Consider the following 20,244-nt stretch of genomic DNA (forward strand, 5'->3'; position numbering starts at 1 on the left):
AGACAGAGGCAGAGACAGAGAGGCAGAGGCAGAGGCAGGGAGGCAGAGAGGCAGAGACAGTGAGACAGAGAGGCAGAGGCAGAGGTAGAGGCAGAGGCAGAGACAGAGACAGAGAGGCACAGAGACAGAGGCAGAGGCAGAGGCAGAGGCAGAGGCAGAGACAGAGACAGAGACGCAGAGGCAGAGGCAGAGGCAGAGAGAGAGAGAGAGAGAGAGGCAGAGGCAGATGCAGAGGCAGAGAGACAGAGACAGAGAGGCACAGAGACAGAGGCAGAGGCAGAGGCAGAGGCAGAGGCAGAGACAGAGACAGAGACGCAGAGGCAGAGGCAGAGGCAGAGAGAGAGAGAGAGAGGCAGAGGCAGATGCAGAGGCAGAGAGACAGAGACAGAGAGGCAGAGGCAGAGACAGAGGCAGAGAGGCTGAGACAGAGAGACAGAGAGGCAGAGGAAGAGTCAGAGAGGCAGAGACAGAGAGACAGAGAGACAGAGAGGCAGAGGCAGAGGCAGAGGCAGAGACAGAGAGACAGATAGGCAGAGGCAGAGGCAGATGCAGAGACTGAGAGACAGAGGCAGAGAGACAGAGGCAGAGGCAGAGCGGCAGAGGCAGAGGCATAGAGGCAGAGGCAGAGGGAGACACAGAGGCAGAGGCAGAGATAGAGAGACAGAGAGGCAGATGCAGAGACAGAGAGGCAGAGACAGAGAGACAGAGAAACAGAAAGACAGAGGCAGAGACCGAGATGCAGAGAGGCAGAGGCAGAGGCAATGAGATAGAGGCAGAGAGACAGAGGCAGAGGCAGAGGCAGAGGCAATGAGACAGTGGTAGAGAGACAGACGCAGAGGCAGAGGCAGAGGCAGAGGCAGAGGCAGAGGCAGAGGCAGAGGCAGAGGCAGAGGCAGAGGCAGAGGCAGAGACAGAGGCAGAGGCAGAGGCAGAGTTAGAGAGACAGAGAGGGAGACGCAGAGGCAGAGACAGAGAGACAGAGAGGCAGAGACAGAGAGATAGAGGCAGAGAGGCAGAGCAGAGGCAGAGAGGCAGAAGCAGAGGCAGAGACAGAGAGACAGAGAGGCAGAGGCCGAGGCAGAGGCAGAGGGAGAGAGACAAATAGGCAGAGGCAGATGCAGAGGCAGAGACAGAGAGACAGAGGCAGAGAGACAGAGGCACAGGCAGGGAGGCAGAGGGAGAGACAGAGAGGCAGAGGCAGAGGCAGAGGCAGAGAGACAGATAGGCAGAGGCAGACGCAGATGCAGAGACAGAGAGACAGAGGCAGAGAGACAGAGACACAGGGAGAGAGGCAGAGGCAGAGACATAGAGTCAGAGGCACAGGGAGACGCAGAGGCAGAGGCAGAGATAGAGAGACAGAGAGGCAGAGACAGAGAGACAGAGAGACAGAGGCAGAGACCGAGAGGCAGAAAGGCAGAGGCAGAGGCAACGAGACAGAGTCAGAGAGACTGAGGCAGAGGCTGAGGCAGAGGCAGAGACAGAGAGATAGAGAGGCAGAGGCAGAGGCAGAGAGACAGAGGCAGAGAGAAAGAGAGGCGGAGGCAGAGGCAGAGGAAGAGCAGAGGCAGAGAGGAAGAGGCAGAGGCATAGGCAGAGAGGCAGAGACAGAGAGGCAGAGGCAGAGAGGCAGAGGCAGAGGTAGAGGCAGAGGCAGGGAGGCAGAGAGGCAGAGAGGCAGAGGCAAAGACAGAGAGACAGAGAAGCAGTGATAGACAGAGAGGTAGAAGCTGAGGTAGAAGCAGAGGTTTAAAGAAAGAAACAGAGAGGCAGAGATACAGAGGTAGAGGCAGAAGCAGAGAGGCAGAGACACAGAGAGGCAGAGGCAGAGAGGCAGAGGCAGAGGCAGAGAGACAGAGAGGCAGAGACCCAGAGACAGAGAGGCAGAGAGACAGAGGCAGAGGCAGAGAGAGACGCAGATGCAGATGCAGAGGCAGAGAGAGACGAAGAGGCAGAGGCAGAGTCAGAGAGGCAGATGCAGAGGCAGAGGCAGAGGCAGAGACAGAGAGACATATAGGCAGAGGCAGAGAGACAGATAGGCAGTGGCAGAGGCAGAGTCAGAGGCAGAGACAGAGAGACAGAGGCAGAGAGACAGAGGCACAGGCAGAGAGGCAGAGGCATAGGCATAGAGGCAGAGGCAGAGAGAGAGGCAGAGGAGGAGGCAGAGATAGAGACACAGAGAGGCATAGGCAGAGAGGCAGAGGCAGAGACAGAGAGTCAGAGAGGAAGATACAGAGAGACAGAGAGACTGAGGCAGAGACAGAGAGCCAGAGGCATAGGCAACGAGAAAGAGGCAGAGATAAAGAGAGGCAGAGGCAGAGGCAGAGGCAGAGAGTCAGAGAGACAGAGGCAGAGACAGAGAGGCAGAGGCAGAGAGACAGAGGCAGAGGCAGAGGCAGAGAGACAGAGGCAGAGGCAGAGGCAGAGACAGAGAGACTGAGAGGCAGAGAGACAGAGGCAGAGGCAGAGAGAGACGCAGAGGCAGAGACAAGGAGACAGAGAGACAGAGAGGCAGAGGCAGAGGCAGAGAGGCAGATGCAGAGGCAGAGGCAGAGGCAGAGGGAGAGGCAGAGCAGGAGGCAGAGTTAGAGAGACAGAGAGGCAGAGGCAGAGACAAAGGCAGAGAAAGAGAGGCAGAGGCAGAGGCTGAGGCAGAGGCAGACACAGAGAGATAGAGAGGCAGAGCAGAGGAAGAGAGACAGAGGCAGAGAGACTGAGAGGCAGAGGCAGATGAGAGAGGCAGAGAGGCAGAGGCAGAAGCAGTGGCAGAGAGGCAGAGACAGAGAGACAGAGAGACAGAGGCAGAGACAGAGATAGAGAGACAAAGAGGCAGAGGCAGAGGCAGAGAGACAGAGGCAGAGAGACAGAGGCACAGTTAGAGAGACAGATAGGTAGAGGCAGAGGCAGAGACAGAGAGAAAGAGGAAGAGAGACAGAGGCACAGGCAGAGAGGCAGAGACAAAGACAGAGAGGCAGAGGTAGAGTCTGTGGCAGAGGTAGAGGCAGATGCAGAGACAGAGAGACAGAGGCAGAGAGATAGAGGCAGAGGCAGAGCGGCAGAGGCAGAGGCATAGAGGCAGAGGCAGAGGCAGAGGCAGAGGGAGACGCAGATGCAGAGACAGAGAGACAGAGGCAGAGAGACAGAGGCAGAGGGAGACGCAGAGGCAGAGGCAGAGGTAGAGAGACAGAGAGGCAGAGACAGAGAGAGAGAGAGAGAGAGAGAGAGAGAGAGAGAGAGAGACAGAGACAGAGACAGAGAGACAGAAAGACAGAAAAACAGAGGCCGAGACCGAGATGCAGAGAGGCAGAGAGGCAGAGGCGGAGGCAATGAGACAGAGGCAAAGAGACAGAGGCAGAGGCAGAGGCAGAAGCAATGAGACAGAGGTAGAGAGGCAGAGGTAGAAGCAGAGGTAGAAGGAGAGGGTTAAAGAAACAGAGAGGCAGAGACACAGAGAGGCAGATACAGAGGCATAGGGAGAGACACAGAGAGGCCGAGGCAGAGTGGCAGAGGAAGAGGCAGAGGCAGGGCAGATAGGCAGAGAGACAGAGAGGCAGAGGCAGAGAGACAGAGAGGGAGAGGCAGAGACAGAGAGGCAGAGAGGCAGAGGCAGAGGCAACGAGACAGAGGCAGAGAGACAGAGAGGCAGAGGCAGAGGCAGAGGCAGAGGCAGATGTAGAGAGACAGAGAGGCAGAGGCAGAGGCAGAGGCAGAGACAGAGAAGCAGACAGGCAGACACAGAGAGACAGAGAGACAGAGGCAGAAACAGAGAGGCAGAGAGGCAGAGACAGTGAGACAGAGAGGCAGAGGCAGAGGTAGAGGCAGAGGCAGAGAAAGAGACAGAGAGGCAGAGAGACAGAGGCAGAGGCAGAGAGGCAGAGGCAGAGGCAGAGACAGAGACAGAGACGCAGAGGCAGAGAGAGAGAGAGAGAGAGAGAGAGAGAGAGAGAGAGAGAGGCAGAGGCAGAGGCAGAGACAGAGAGACAGAGAGACAGAGAGGCAGAGGCCGAGGAAGAATCAGAGGGAGAGAGACAGATAGGCAGAGGCAGATGCAGAGGCAGAGACAGAGAGACCGAGGCAGAGAGACAGAGGCACAGGCAGAGAGACAGAGGCAGAGGCAGAGAGAGACGCAGATTAGAGGCAGAGACCGAGAGTCAGAGAATCAGATGCAGAAGCCGAGAGACAGAGAGGCAGAGGTAGAGGCAGAGAGACAGAGGCAGAGAGGCAGAGAGGCAGAGGCAGAGACAGAGGTAGAGGCAGAGGTAGAGGCAGAGGTAGATGGAGACGGTCAAAGAAAGAAAGAGAGAGGCAGAGACACAGAGAGGCAGAGACAGAGAGGCAGTGATAGAGAGACAGAGAGTTAGAGGCTGAGGTAGAAGCAGAGGTTCAAAGAAAGAAACAGAGAGGCAGAGATACAGTGGTAGAGGCAGAAGCAGAGAGGCAGAGACACAGAGAGGCAGAGACAGAGGCAGAGGGAGAGACACAGAGAGGCAGAGGCAGAGGCAGAGGCAGAGAGACAGAGAGGCAGAGACCCAGAGACAGAGAGGCAGAGAGACAGAGACAGAGGCAGAGGCAGAGAGAGACGCAGAGGCAGAGGCAGAGTCAGAGAGGCAGATGCAGAGGCAGAGGCAGAGGCAGAGACAGAGAGACATATAGGCAGAGGCAGAGAGACAGATAGGCAGTGGCAGAGGCAGAGTCAGAGGCAGAGACAGAGAGTCAGAGGCAGATGAGAGAGGCAGGTAGGTAGAGGCAGAGGCAGAGTCAGCGGCAAAGAGGCAGAGACAGAGAGACAGAGAGACAGAGGCAGAGAGGCAGAGACACAGAGGCAGAGGCAGAGGCAGAGGCAGAGAGACAGAGGCAGAGGCAGAGAGAGACGCTGAGGCACAGGCAGAGACAGAGAGACAGAGGCAGAGGCAGAGACAGGGAGACAGAGAGGCAGAGAGGCAGAGAGGCAGAGAGGCAGAGTCAAGGCAGAGACAGAGAGATAGAGAGGCAGAGGCAGAGGCACAGGTAGAGAGACAGAGAGGCAGATGCAGAGGCAGAGGCAGAGAGGAAGAGGCAGCGGCAGAGGCAGAGGCAGAGGCTGAGAGGCAGAGGCATAGGTAGAAGCAGAGGTAGAAGGAGAGGGTCAAAGAAAGAAACAGAGAGGCAGAGACACAGAGAGGCAGATACAGAGGCAGAGGGAGAGACAGAGAGAGGCAGAGGCAGAGTGGCAGAGGCAGAGACAGGGCAGATAGGCAGAGAAGCAGAGGCAGAGAGACAGAGAGGCAGAGGCAGAGAGGCAGAGAGGTAGAGAGACAGAGAGGCAGAGAGGCAGAGTCAAGGCAGAGACAGAGAGATAGAGAGGCAGAGGCAGAGGCACAGGTAGAGAGACAGAGAGGCAGATGAGAGGCAGAGGCAGAGAGGCAGAGACAGAGGCAGAGAGGTAGAGGTAGAGGTAGAAGCAGAGGTCGAAGGAGAGGGTCAAAGAAAGAAACAGAGAGGCAGAGACACAGAGAGGCAGAGACAGAGGCTGAGAGGCAGAGACACAGAGAGGCAGATACAGAGGCAGAGGGAGAGACACAGAGAGGCAGAGGCAGAGGCAGAGGCAGAAGCAGGGCAGATAGGCAGAGAGGCAGAGGCAGAGAGACAGAGAGGCAGAGACAGAGACAGAGAGGCAGAGAGACAGAGAGGTAGAGGCTGAGGTAGAAGCAGAGGTTCAAAGAAAGAAACAGAGAGACAGAGACACAGAGGTAGAGGCAGAAGCAGAGAGGCAGAGACACAGAGAGGCAGAGGCAGAGGCAGAGGCAGAGGCAGAGGCAGAGACACAGAGAGGCAGAGGCAGAGAGGCAGAGAGAGAGGCAGAGGCAGGGCAGATAGGCAGAGAGGCAGAGGCAGAGGCCGAGAGACAGAGAGGCAGATACCCAGAGACAGAGAGGCAGAGAGATAGAGGCAGAGGCAGAGAGAGAGGCACATGCAGAGGCAGAGGCAGAGAGAGACGCAGAGGCATAGGCAGAGTCAGAGAGGCAGATGCAGAGGCAGAGGCAGAGGGAGAGGCAGAGCAGGAGGCAGAGTTAGAGAGACAGGGAGGCAGAGGCAGAGGCAAAGGCAGAGACAGAGAGGCAGTGGCAGAGGCTGAGGCAGAGGCAGACACAGAGAGATGGAGAGGCAGAGCAGAGGAAAAGAGACAGAGGCAGAGAGACAGAGAGGCAGAGGCAGATGAGAGAGGCAGAGAGGCAGATGCAGAGGCAGCGGCAGAGAGGCAGAGACAGAGAGACAGAGAGACAGAGGCAGAGACAGAGAGGCAGAGGCAGAGAGACAGAGGCAGAGGCAGAGGCAGAGACAGAGAGACCGAGAGGCAGAGAGGTAGAGGCAGAGGGAGAGAGAGACGCAGACGCACAGGCAGAGACAGAGAGACAGAGGCAGAGGCAGAGGCAGGGAGAAAGAGAGGCAGAGAGGCAGAGTCAAGGCAGAGACAGAGAGACAGAGAGGCAGAGGCAGAGAGGCAGAGGCAGAGGCATAGGTAGAAGCAGAAGTAGAAGGAGAGGGTCAAAGAAAGAAACAGGGAGGCAGAGACACAGAAAGGCAGATACAGAGGCAGAGGGAGAGACACAGAGAGGCAGAGGCAGAGAGGCAGAGGCAGAGGCAGAGGCAGAGAGACAGAGAGGCAGAGGCAGAGAGACAGAGAGGCAGAGAGGCAGAGAGGCAGAGAGGCAGAGAGGCAGAGAGACAGAGGCAGAGACAGAGAGGTAGAGGCAGAGGTAGAAGCAGAGTGTTAAAGAAAGAAACAGAGGCAGAGACACAGAGAGGCTGAGGCAGAGGCTGAGAGGCAGAGACACAGAGAGGTAGATACAGAGGCAGAGTGAGAGACACAGAGAGGCAGACGCAGAGGCAGAGGCAGAGAGGCAGAGGCAGAGGCAGAGAGAGACGCAGAATAGAGGCAGAGACCAAGAGACAGATGCAGAAGCCGAGAGACAGAGAGGCAGAGGCAGAGAGACAGAGGCAGAGAGGCAGAGGCAGAGAGGCAGAGAGGCAGAGAGACAGAGACAGAGAGACAGAGGCAGAGAGGCAGAGGCAGAGAGGCAGAGGCCCAGAGGCAGAGAGGCAGAGGCAGAGACAGAGGTGGAGGCAGAGGTAGAAGGAGAGGGTCAAGGAAAGAAACAGAGTGGCAGAGACACAGAGAGGCAGAGCCAGAGACTGAGATGCAGAGACAGAGAGAGGTAGATACAGAGAAATAGGGAGAGACACAGAGAGGCAGAGGCAGAGTGGCAGAGGAAGAGGCAGAGCCAGGGCAGATAGGCAGAGAGGCAGAGGCAGAGGCAGAGAGACAGAGAGGCAGAGACAGAGAGGCAGAGGCAGAGAGACAGAGAGGCAGAGACAGAGAGGCAGAGAGGCAGAGGCAGAGGCAACGAGACAGAGGCAGAAAGACAGAGAGGCAGAGGCAGAGAGGCAGAGAGGCAGAGACAGAGAGGCAGAGAGGCAGAGGCAGAGGTATAGAGGCAGAGGCAGAGAGAGTGGCAGAGGAGGAGGCAGAGATAGAGAGACAGAGAGGCAGAGGCACAGAGGCATAGGCAGAGAGGCATAGGCAGAGACAGAGAGTCAGAGAGGAAGATACAGAGAGACCGGTAGACTGAGGCAGAGACAGAGAGACAGAGGCGGAGGCAACGAGACAGAGGCAGAGATACAGAGAGGCAGAGGCATTGGCAGAGACAGAGAGGCAGATGCTGAGGCAGAGGCAGAGGCAGAGACAGAGAGACAGAGAGGCAGAGGCAGAGAGACAGATAGGCAAGGGAGAGGCAGAGGCAGAGGCAGAGGCAGAGACAGAGGCACATGCAGAGAGTCAGAGGCATAGAGGCAGAGGCAGAGCGAGACGCAGAACCAGAGGCAGAGATAGAGAGGCAGAGAGGCAGAGGCAGAGGCAGAGATGCAGAGGCAGAGACAGAGAGGCAGAGGCAGAGGCAGAGGCTGAGAGGCAGAGACACAGAGAGGCAGATACAGAGGCAGAGGGAGAGACACAGAGAGGCAGAGGCAGAAGTAGAGGGAGAGAGACAGAGAGGCAGAGGCAGAGAGGCAGAGGCAGAGAGGCCGATTCAGAGAGGCAGAGAGGCAGAGGCAGAGACAGAGAGGTAGAGGCAGAGGTAGATGCTGAGGTCGGAGGAGAGGGTCAAAGAAAGAAAGAGAGAGGCAGAGACACAGAGAGGCAGAAGCAGAGGCTGATAGGCAGAGACACAGAGATGCAGATACAGAGGCAGAGGGAGAGACACAGAGAGGCAGAGGCAGAAGCAGTGCAGATAGGCAGAGAGGCAGAGGCAGAGAGACTGAGAGGCAGAGAAAGAGAGACAGAGAGGCAGAGAGACAGAGAGGTAGAGGCTGAGGTAGAAGCAGAGGTTCAAAGAAAGAAACAGAGAGGCAGAGACACAGAGTTAGAGGCAGAAGCAGAGAGGCAGAGACACAGAGAGCTAGAGCCGGAGGCAGAGGCAGAGACACAGAGAGGCAGAGGCAGAGAGGCAGAGAGAGAGGCAGAGGCAGGGCAGATAGGCAGAGAGGCAGAGAGAGAGAGGCAGAGAGACAGAGAGGCAGAGGCAGTGGCAGAGGCATAGACAGAGAGTCCGAGAGGCAGAGAGAGACGCAGAGGCACAGGCAGAGACAGAGAGACAGAGGCAGAGGCAGAGACAGGGAGACAGAGAGGCAGAGAGGTAGAGTCAGAGGCAGAGACAGAGAGATAGAGAGGCAGAGGCAGAGGCACAGGTAGAGAGACAGAGAGGCAGATGCAGAGGCAGAGGCAGAGAGGAAGAGGCAGCGGCAGAGGCAGAGGCAGAGAGGCAGAGGCAGAGGTGGAAGCAGAGGTAGAAGGAGAGGGTCAAAGAAAGAAACAGAGAGGCAGAGACACAGAGAGGCAGATACAGAGGCAGAGGGAGAGACACAGAGAGGCAGAGGCAGAGTGGCAGAGGCAGAGGCAGGGCAGATAGGCAGAGAGGCAGAGGCAGAGAGACAGAGAGGCAGAGGCAGAGAGGCAGAGAGGCAGAGACACAGAGAGCTAGAGCCGGAGGCAGAGGCAGAGACACAGAGAGGCAGAGGCAGAGAGGCAGAGAGAGAGGCAGAGGCAGGGCAGATAGGCAGAGAGGCAGAGAGAGAGAGGCAGAGAGACAGAGAGGCAGAGGCAGTGGCAGAGGCATAGACAGAGAGTCCGAGAGGCAGAGAGAGACGCAGAGGCACAGGCAGAGACAGAGAGACAGAGGCAGAGGCAGAGACAGGGAGACAGAGAGACAGAGAGGTAGAGTCAGAGGCAGAGACAGAGAGATAGAGAGGCAGAGGCAGAGGCACAGGTAGAGAGACAGAGAGGCAGATGCAGAGGCAGAGGCAGAGAGGAAGAGGCAGCGGCAGAGGCAGAGGCAGAGGCAGAGAGGCAGAGGCAGAGGTGGAAGCAGAGGTAGAAGGCAGAGAGGCAGAGACACAGAGAGGCAGATACAGAGGCAGAGGGAGAGACACAGAGAGGCAGAGGCAGAGTGGCAGAGGCAGAGGCAGGGCAGATAGGCAGAGAGGCAGAGGCAGAGAGACAGAGAGGCAGAGGCAGAGAGGCAGAGAGGCAGAGACACAGAGAGCTAGAGCCGGAGGCAGAGGCAGAGACACAGAGAGGCAGAGGCAGAGAGGCAGAGAGAGAGGCAGAGGCAGGGCAGATAGGCAGAGAGGCAGAGAGAGAGAGGCAGAGAGACAGAGAGGCAGAGGCAGTGGCAGAGGCATAGACAGAGAGTCCGAGAGGCAGAGAGAGACGCAGAGGCACAGGCAGAGACAGAGAGACAGAGGCAGAGGCAGAGACAGGGAGACAGAGAGACAGAGAGGTAGAGTCAGAGGCAGAGACAGAGAGATAGAGAGGCAGAGGCAGAGGCACAGGTAGAGAGACAGAGAGGCAGATGCAGAGGCAGAGGCAGAGAGGAAGAGGCAGCGGCAGAGGCAGAGGCAGAGGCAGAGAGGCAGAGGCAGAGGTGGAAGCAGAGGTAGAAGGAGAGGGTCAAAGAAAGAAACAGAGAGGCAGAGACACAGAGAGGCAGATACAGAGGCAGAGGGAGAGACAGAGAGAGGCAGAGGCAGAGTGGCAGAGGCAGAGGCAGGGCAGATAGGCAGAGAGGCAGAGGCAGAGAGACAGAGAGGCAGAGGCAGAGAGGCAGAGAGGCAGAGACGCAGAGACGCAGAGGTCGAGACAGAGAGGCAGAGGCAGAGAGACAGAGGCAGAGGCAGAGGCAGGGAGACAGAGGCAGAGGCAGAGGCAGAGACAGAGAGATAGAGAGGCAGAGGCAGAGGCACAGGTAGAGAGGCAGAGGCAGAGACATAGAGGCAGAGGCACAGGGAGACGCAGAGGCAGAGGCAGAGGTAGAGAGACAGAGAGGCAGATACAGAGACAGAGAGACAGAGAGACAGAGGCTGCGACCCAGAGGCAGAAAGGCAGAGGCGGAGGCAACGAGACAGAGGCAGAGAGACAGAGAGGCAGAGGCAGAGAGGCAGAGGCTGAGGCAGAGGCAGAGGCAAAGGCAGAGACAGAGAGACAGAGAGGCAGAGTCCGAGGCAGAGAGACAGATAGGCAGATGCAGAGGCAGAGGCAGAGGCAGAGACAGAGAGACAGAGGCAGAGTGATAAAGATAGAGGCACAGGCAGAGAGGCAGAGGCACAGGCAGAGAGGCAGAGGCATAGAGGCAGAGGGAGATGCAGAGACAGAGAGAGAGATAGAGAGACAGAGAGGCATAGGCAGAGGCAGATGCAGAGACAGAGAGACAGAGGCAGAGACAGAGAGACAGAGGCAGAGGCAGAGACAGGGAGACAGAGAGACAGAGAGACAGAGAGGCAGAGGCAGAGAGGCAGAGGCAGAGAGGCAGAGAGGCAGAGGCAGAGACAGAGGTAGAGGCAGAGGTAGAAGGAGAGGGTCAAAGAAAGAAACAGAGAGGCAGAGACACAGAGAGGCAGAGGCAGCGGCTGAGAGGCAGAGACAGAGAGAGGCAGATACAGAGGCAGAGGGAGAGACACAGAGAGGCAGATGCAGAGGCAGAGGGAGAGACACAGAGAGGTAGATGCAGAGGCAGGGCAGATAGGCAGAGAGGCAGAGATAGAGGCAGAGAGACAGAGAGTCAGAGACAGAGAGACAGAAAGGCAGAGAGACAGAGGCAGAGGCAGAGAGAGACAGAGATTAGAGGCAGAGACCGAGAGACAGTGAGTCAGATACAGAAGCCGAGAGACAGAGAGGCAGAGGCAGAGAGGCAGAGGCAGATGCAGAGAGGCAGAGGCAGAGAGGCAGAGAGGCAGAGGCAGAGACAGAGGTAGAGGCAAAGGCAGAGACAGAGGCAGAGGCAGAGGAAGAGACAGAGGTAGAGAGACAGAATCAGAAGCAGAGGCAGAGGGAGAGAGACAGATAGGCAGAGGCAGATGCAGAGGCAGAGACAGAGAGACAGACACAGAGAGACAGAGGAACAGGCAGAGATGCTGAGGCAGAGACAGAGAGGCAGAGGTAGAGGCTGAGGCATAGGCAGAGACAGAGAGATAGAGAGGCAGAGGCAGAGGCAGAGAGACAGAGGTAGAGGCAGAGAGGCAGAGACAGAGAGTCAGAGAGACAGAGGCAGAGACAGAGAGACCGAGAGGCAGAGAGACAGAGGCAGAGGCAGAGAGAGACGCAGAGGCTGATGCAGAGACAGAGAGACAGCGGCAGAGGCAGAGACAAGGAGACAGAGAGACAGAGAGGCAGAGGCAGAGAGTCAGAGAGGTAGAGGCAGAGACAGAGGTAGAGGGAGAGGTAGAGGCAGAGGTAGAAGGAGAGTCTAAAAAGAAACAGAGAGGCAGAGACACAGAGAGGCAGAGACAGAGGCATAGGGAGAGACACAGAGAGGCAGAGGCAGAGTGGCAGAGGCAGAGGCAGTGGCAGTGGCAGAGACAGAGAGACAGCGAGGCAGAGGCCGAGGCAGAGACAGAGGGAGAGAGACAGATAGGCAGAGGCAGAGGCAGAGACAGAGACAGAGAGAAAGAGGCAGAGAGAATGCGGCACAGGCAGAGAGGCAGAGGCAGAGACAGAAAGGCAAAGGTAGAGGCTGAGGCAGAGACAGAGGCACAGGCAGAGAGGCAGAGGCAGAGACAGAGAGGCAGAGGTAGAGGTTGAGGCAGAGGCAGAGGCAGAGGCAGAGGCAGAGACAGAGAGGCAGAGGCAGAGGCAGAGACAGAGAGACAGATAGGCAGAGGCAGACGCAGATGCAGAGACAGAGAGACAGAGGCAGAGAGACAGAGGCACAGGCAGAGAGGCAGAGGCAGAGACATAGAGGCAGTGGCACAGGGAGATGCAGAGGCAGAGGCAGAGATAGAGAGACAGAGAGGCAGAGACAGAGAGACAGAGGCAGAGACCGAGAGGCAGAAAGGCAGAGGCAGAGACGAGACAGAGGCAGAGAGACAGATGCAGAGGCAGAGGCAGAGGCAGAGGTGGAGGCGGAGGCTGAGGCAGAGGCAGAGACAGAGAGATAGAGAGGCAGAGGCAGAGGCAGAGGCAGACAGAGAGAGAGGCAGAGAGACAGAGAGTCAGGGGCAGAGGCAGAGAGGCTGAGAGGCAGAGGAAGAGAGGCAGAGGTAGAGGCAGAGTCAGAGTCAGAGGCAGAGCAGAGGGAGAGAGGCAGAGGCAGAAGCATAGGCAGAGAGGCAGAGAGAGAGAGGAAGAGGTAGAGAGGCTGAGTCAGAGGTAGAGGCAGAGGCAGGGAGGCAGAGAGGTAGAGAGGCAGAGGTAGAGACAGAGACAGAGAGGCAGTGATAGAGAGACAGAGAGGTAGAGGCTGAGGTAGAAGCAGAGGTTCAAATAAAGAAACAGAGAGGCAGAGACACAGAGGCAGAGGCAGAGGCAGAGAGAGACGCAGAGGCAGAGTCAGAGAGGTAGATGTAGAGGCAGAGGCAGAGGCAGAGACACAGAGACAGAGAGACGGAGGCAGATAGACAGAGGCACAGGCAGAGAGGCAGAGGCATAGAGGCAGAGGCAGAGAGAGAGGCAGAGGAGGAGGCAGAGATAGAGAGACAGAGAGGCAGAGGCAGAGAGGCAGAGGCAGAGAGGCATAGGCAGAGACAGAGAGTCAGAGAGCAAGATACAGAGAGACAGGTAGACTGAGGCAGAGACAGAGAGATAGAGGCGGAGGCAACGAGACAGAGGCAGAGATACAGAGAGGCAGAGGCATTGGCAGAGACAGAGAGGCAGATGCTGAGGCAGAGGCAGCCGCAGAGACAGAGAGACAGAGAGGCAGAGGCAGAGAGACAGATAGGCAAGGGAGAGGCAGAGGCAGAGGCAGAGACAGAGAGACAGAGGCACATGCAGAGAGTCAGAGGCATAGAGGCAGAGGCAGAGGGAGACGCAGAACCAGAGGCAGAGATAGAGAGACAGAGAGGCAGAGGCAGAGGCAGTGGCAGAGACAGAGAGGCAGAGGCAGAGGCAGAGGCTGAGAGGCAGATACACAGAGGCAGAGGGAGAGACACAGAGAGGCAGAGGCAGAGGCAGAGGGAGAGAGACAGAGAGGCAGAGGCAGAGAGGCAGAGGCAGAGAGGCAGAGACAGAGAGGCAGAGAGGTAGAGGCAGAGGCTGAGAGGCAGTGACACAGGCAGATACAGAGGCAGGAGGAGAGACACAGAGAGGCAGAGGCAGAGGCAGGGCAGATAGGCAGAGAGGCAGAGGCAGAGGTAGAGAGACAGAGAGGCAGAGACATAGAGACAGAGAGGCAGAGAGACAGAGGCAGAGAGAGATGCAGATTAGCGGCAGAGACCGAGAGACAGAGAGTCAGATGCAGAAGCAGAGAGACAGAGAGGCAGAGGCAGAGGCAGAGGCAGAGAGACAGAGGCAGAGAGGCAGAGAGGCAGAGAGGCAGAGGCAGAGACAGAGGTAGAGGCAGAGGTAGAGGCAGAGGTAGAAGGAGAGGGTCAGAGAAAGAAACAGAGAGGCAGAGGCAGAGAAAGAGAGGCAGAGAAAGAGGCAGAGAGGCAGAGGCAGAGGCAACGAGACAGAGGCAGAAAGACAGAGAGGCAGAGGCAGAGGCAGAGGCAGAGGTAGAGAGACAGAGAGGCAGACAGGCAGACACAGAGAGACAGAGAGGCAGAGGCAGAGGCAGAGGCAGAGGCAGACGTAGAGAGATAGAGAATCTGAGGCAGAGGCATAGGCCGAGGCAGAGTCAGAGACAGAGAGACAGAGAGGCAGAGGCCTAGGCAGAGGCAGAGGGAGAGAGACAGATAGGCAGAGGCAGATGCAAAGGCAGAGACAGAGAGACAGAGGCAGAGAGACAGAGGCACAGGCAGAAAGGCAGAGGCAGAGACAGAGAGGCAGAGGTAGAGGCTGAGGCAGACACAGAAGCAGAGGCAGAGAGACAGAGAGGCTGAGGCAGAGGAGGAGGCAGAGGGAGAGAGACAGATAGGCAGAGGCAGATACAGATGCAGAGACAGAGAGACAGAGGCACAGGCAGAGAGTCAGAGGCAGAGGCATAGAGGCAGAGGCACAGGGAGATGCAGAGGCAGAGGCAGAGATAGAGAGACAGAGAGGCAGACAGAGAGACCCAGAGACAGAGAGACAGAGGCAGAGACCGAGAGGCAGAAAGGCAGAGGCAGAGGCAACGAGACAGAGGCAGAGGCAGAGGCAGAGGCAGAGGTAGAGGCAGAGGCTGAGGCAGAGGCAGACACAGAGTGATAGTGAGGCAGAGGCAGAGGCAGACAGAGGCAGAGAGACAGAGAGGCAGCGGCAGAGGCAGAGAGGCAGAGGCAGATGCGGAGGCAGAGCAGAGTCAGAGAGGCAGAAGCAGAGACAGAGGGTCAGAGGGGCAGTGATAGAGAGACAGAGAGGTAGAGGCTGAGGTAGAAGCAGAGGTTCAAAGAAAGAAACAGAGGCAGAGACACAGAGGTAGAGGCAGAAGCAGAGAGGCAGAGACACAGAGAGGCAGAGACAGAGGCAGAGGCAGAGAGGCAGAGGCAGAGGCAGAGAGACGGAGGCAGAGATCCAGAAACAGAGAGGCAGAGAGACAGAGGCAGAGGCAGAGAGAGACGTAGATGTAGAGGCGGAGGCAGAGAGAGAGGCAGAGGTAGAGTCGGAGAGGCAGATGCAGAGGCAGACGCAGAGGCACAGACAGAGAGACAGAGAGGCAGAGGCAGAGAGGCAGATAGTCAGAGGCAGAGGCAGAGGCACAGGCAGAGGCCGAGAGAGAGAGACAAAGAGACAGAGTGGCAGAGGCCGAGGCAGAGGCAGAGGGAGAGAGACAGATAGGCAGAGGCAGATGCAGAGGCAGAGACAGAGAGACAGAGGCAGAGAGAATGCGGCACAGGCAGAGAGGCAGAGGTAGAGACAGAGAGGCAGAGGTAGAGGCTGAGGCAGAGACAGAGGCAAAGGCAGAGAGGCAGAGGCAGAGACAGGGAGGCAGAGGTAGAGGCTGAGGCAGAGGCAGAGGCAGAGACAGAGAGTTAGAGGCAGAGGTAGAGGCAGAGGGTCAAAGAAAGAAACAGAGAGGCAGAGACACTGAGAGGCAGAGGCAGAGGCTGAGAGGCAGAGACACAGAGAGGCAGATACAGAGGCAGAGGGAGAGACACAGAGAGGCAGAGGTAGGGCAGATAGGCAGGGAGGCAGAGGCAGAGGCAGAGAGACAGAGAGACAGAGAGGCAGAGGCAGAGGCAGAGAGACAGAGGCAGAGAGGCAGAGGCAGAGAGGCAGAGAGGCAGAGGCGCAGAGGCAGAGACAGAGGTAGAGGCAGAGGTAGAGTCAGAGGTAGAAGGAGAGGGTCAAAGAAAGAAACAGAGAGGCAGAGACACAGAGGGGCAGAGGCAGAACCTGAGAGGCAGAGACAGAGAGAGGCAGATACAGAGGTCTAGGGAGAGACACAGAGAGGCAGAGGTAGAGTGGCAGAGGAAGAGGCAGAGGCAGGGCAGATAGGCAGAGAGGCAGAGGCAGAGGCAGAGGCAGAGAGACAGAGAGGCAGAGGCAGAGAAAGAGAGGCAGAGAGGCAGAGAGGCAGAGAGGCAGAGAGACAGAGGCAACGAGACAGAGGCAGAGAGACAGAGAGGCAGAGGCAGAGGCAGAGGCAGAGGCAGAGGCAGAGGTAGAGGTTAGAGGCAGAGAAAGAGACAGAGGCAGAGATAGAGAGACAGAGAGGCAGAGGCAGAGACAGAGAGTCAGAGAGGAAGATACAGAGAGACAGAGAGACTGAGGCAGGGACAGAGAGGCAGTGGCAGAGGCATTGAGACAGAGGCAGAGAGACAGAGTCAGAGGCAGAGGCAGAGACAGAGAGACCGAGAGGCAGAGAGACAGAGGCAGAGGCAGAGAGAGACGCAGAGGCAGAGGCAGAGGCAGAGAGAGACGCAGAGGCAGAGGCAGAGATAGAGAGACAGAGGCAGAGACAGGGAGACAGAGAGACAGAGAGGCAGAGGCAGAGAGGCAGAGGCAGAGAGGCAGAGAGGCAGAGTCAGAGAGGCAGAGAGGCAGAGAAAGAGACAGAGAGGTAGAGGCAGAGGTAGAAGGAGAGGGTCAAAGAAAGAAACAGAGAGGCAGAGACACAGAGAGGCAGAGGCAGAGGCTGAGAGGCAGAGACACAGAGAGGCAGATACAGAGGCAGAGAGAGAGACACAGAGAGGCAGAGGCAGAGGCAGAGAGACAGAGAGGCAGAGACAGAGAGACAGAGAGACAGAGAGGTAGAGGCTGAGGTAGAAGCAGAGGTTCAAAGAAAGAAACAGAGAGGCAGAGACACAGAAGTAGAGGCAGAAGCAGAGAGGCAGAGACACAGAGAGGCAGAGACAGAGGCAGAGGCAGAGACACAGAGAGGCAGAGACAGAGAGACAGAGAGACAGAGGCAGAGGCAGAGAGAGACACAGATGCAGAGGCAGTGGCAGAGAGAGACGCAGAGGGAGAGGCAGAGTCATCGAGGCAGATGCAGAGGCAGAGGCAAAGGCAGAGACAGAGAGATAGAGAGGCAGAGCCGAGGAAAAGAGACAGAGGCAGAGAGACAGAGAGGCAGAGAGAGAGAGACAGAGGCAGAGACAGAGAGGCAGATGCAGAGAGACAGAGGCAGAGGCAGGGGCAGATGCAGAGATAGAGTCCGAGAGGCAGAGAGACAGAGGCAGAGGCAGAGACAGAGAGGTAGAGGCAGAGGTAGAAGCAGAGGTTCAAAGAAAGGAACAGAGGGAGAGACACACAGAGAGAGGCAGAAGCAGAGAGGCAGAGACACAGAGAGGCAGAGACACAGAGAGGCAGAGGCAGAGACACAGAGAGGTAGAGGCAGAGAGGCAGAGGCAGACGCAGAGGCAGAGAGACAGAGGCAGAGGCAGAGAGGCAGAGGCAGAGAGGTTGAGACAGGGGCAGAGGCAGGGCAGATAGGCAGAGAGGCAGAGGCAGAGGCAGAGGCACACAGACAGAGAGGTAGAGACCCAGAGACAGTGAGGCAGAGAGACAGAGGCAGAGGCAGAGAGAGACGCAGATGCAGAGGCAGAGAGAGACGCAGATGCAGAGGCAGAGAGAGACGCAGATGCAGAGGCAGAGGCAGAAAGAGACGCAGAGGCAGAGGCAGAGGCAGAGAGGCAGATGCAGAGGCAGAGGCAAAGGCAGAGGCAGAGGCAGAGAGACAGAGGCAGAGACGCAGATGCAGAGGCAGAGGCAAAGGCAGAGGCAGAGGCAGAGACAGAGAGACAGAGGCAGAGGCAGAGGCAGAGGCAGAGCAAAGGCAGAGACAGAGAGACAGAGAGGCAGAGGCCGAGGCAGAGGGGCAGAGGCAGAGGCAGAGGCAGAGAGGTAGAGGCAGAGCCACAGAGAGGCAGAGGCAGAGAGGCAGAGATGCAGAGATGCAGAGGCAGAGGCCGAGACAGAGAGACAGAGAGGCAGAGGCAGATGCAGAGGCAGAGATAGAGAGACAGAGAGGCAGATGCAGAGGCAGAGGCAGAGGCAGAGAGACAGAGAGGCAGAGGCAGAGGCAGAGGTAGAGAGACAGAGAGGCAGATACAGAGGCAGAGGCAGAGTGAGAGGCATAGATAGAGGCAGAGAGGCAGAGGGAGAGGCTGAGGCAGAGGCAGAGAGACAGATGCTGAGAGACAGAGAGACAGAGAGACAGAGACAGAGGCAGAGGTAGAGCACAGGCAGACAGGCAGAGGCAGAGGCATAGGCAGAGAGGCAGAGACAGAGAGACAGAGAGACAGAGAGGCAGAGAGGCCGAGGCAGAGAGGCAGAGGCAGAGGCAGAGAAACAGAGAGGCATAGGCAGAGAGACAGAAAGGTAGAGGCTGAGGCAGAGCCAGAGACAGAGACAGAGAGACAGAGAGGCAGAGGCAGAGGTAGAGACAGAGAGACAGAGAGACAGAGAGACAGATGCAGAGACAGAGAGGCATAGAGGCAGAGGCAGAGACAGATTGACAGATAGACAGAGGCAGAGACAGAGAGGCAGAGGCAGAGAGACAGAGGCAGAGGCAGAGGCAGAGGCAGAGACAGAGTGATAGTGAGTCAGAGAGATAGAGGCAGAGGCAGAGAGAGACGCAGAGGCCAAGACAGAGGCAGAGGCAGAGACAGAGAGACAGAGAGGCAGAGGCAGAGGTTGAGATACAGAGAGGCAGAGACAGAGGCAGAGGCAGAGTGAGAGGCATAGACAAAGGCAGAGAGACAGAGAAGCAGAGGCAGAGCGAGAAGCTGAGGCAGAGAGGCAGAGAGACAGAGGCAGAGGCAGGGAGAGACGCAGAGGCAGAGACAGAGAGACAGAGGCAGAGGCAGAGACAGAGAGACAGAGAGGCAGAGGCAGAGACAGAGGCAGAGGCAGAGGCAGAGGCAGAGAGGCAGAGGCGGGGCAGAGCTATAGACAGAGGCATAGAGACAGAGGCATAGAGACAGAGGCATAGAGACAGAGGCAGAGGCAGACGCAGAGAGGCAGAGAGAGAGATGCAGAGGCAGAGGCAGAGAGACAGAGGCAGAGAGACAGAGAGACAGAGAGACAGAGGCAGAGAGGCAGACAGGCCGAGGCAGAGATGCAGAGGCACAGAGGCAGAGGCATCGAGGCAGAGGCAGAGGAAGAGAGACAGAGAGGCAGAGGCTGAGGAAGAGGCAGAGGCAGAGGCAGAGACACAGAGATAGAGAGACAGAGAGGCAGAGGCAGAGAGGCAGAGACAGAGAGACAGAGAGGCAGAGGCAGAGACAGATAGACAGAGGCAGAGGCAGAGAGGCAGAGAGGCAGAGGCAGAGAGACAGAGGCAGAGGCAGAGGCAGAGAGAGACGCAGAGGCAGAGACAGAGACAGAGAGACAGAGGCAGAGGCAGAGACAGAGAGACAGAGAGGCAGAGACAGAGGCAGAGGCAGAGGCAGAGAGGCCGATAGGCAGAGAGGCAGAGTCAGGGCGACAGAGAGAAAGAGAGGCAGAAACAGAGAGACAGAGAGGTAGAGGCAGAGGTAGAAGCAGAGGGTCAGAGAAAGAAACAGAGAGGCAGAGACACAGAGAGGCAGAGGCAGAGGCAGAGGCAGAGAGACAGATGCTGAGAGACAGAGGGACTGAGAGACAGAGGCAGAGGCAGAGGCAGAGGTAGAGCACAGGCAGACAGGAAGAGGCAGAGGCATAGGCAGAGAGGCAGAGACTGAGAGGCAGAGAGACAGAGCGACAGAGAGGCAGAGGCAGAGAGGCAGACAGGTCCAGGCAAAGAGGCAGAGGCAGAGGCAGAAGCAGAGAGGCAGACAGGCTGAGGCAGAGAGGTAGAGGCAGAGGCAGAGGCAGTGAAACAGAGAGGCATTGTCAGAGAGACAGTAAGGAAGAGGCTGAGACAGAGGCAGAGCCAGAGCCAGAGCCAGAGACACAGAGAGACAGAGGCAGAGGCAGAGCCAGAGAGCCAGAGACAGATACAGAGACATAGGGGCAGAGGCAGAGAGACAGAGGCAGAGACAGAGAGACCAAGAGGCACAGAGACAGAGGCAGAGGCAGAGAGAAATTCAGAGGTAGAAGCAGAGACAGAGAGACAGAGGCAGACGCAGAGGCAGAGACATAGAGACAGAGAGGCAGAGGCAGAGACAGAGAGGCAGAGGCAAAGGCAGAGAGGCAGAGAGGCAGATACAGAGAGACAGAGAGACAGAGAGACAGAGAGGCAGTGACAGTGAGACAGAGAGGTCGAGGCAAAGGTAGAAGCAGAGTGTCAGAGAAAGAAACAGAGAGGCAGCGACACATAGAGGCAGAGGCAGAGGGAGAGAGGCAGAGACAGAGAGAGGCAGAGACAGAAGCAGAGGGAGAGACACAGAGAGGCAGAGGCAGAGGCAGGGCAGATAGGCAGAGAGGCAGAGGCAGAG

The 20,244-nt window shown here is 57.5% G+C and overlaps 1 protein-coding gene across 4 annotated transcripts in view; it reads left to right on the top strand.

Moving 5' to 3' along the window:
- The window catches only part of Apoo (apolipoprotein O), a 102,296-nt gene that overhangs the window by 38,784 nt on the left and 43,268 nt on the right, over positions 1-20,244 (top strand).

The sequence above is a fragment of the Rattus norvegicus genome, chromosome X (genome assembly GCF_021556685.1).
Source record: "Rattus norvegicus strain SHRSP/BbbUtx chromosome X, alternate assembly SHRSP_T2T, whole genome shotgun sequence".
Classification (NCBI taxonomy): Eukaryota; Metazoa; Chordata; class Mammalia; order Rodentia; family Muridae; genus Rattus; species Rattus norvegicus.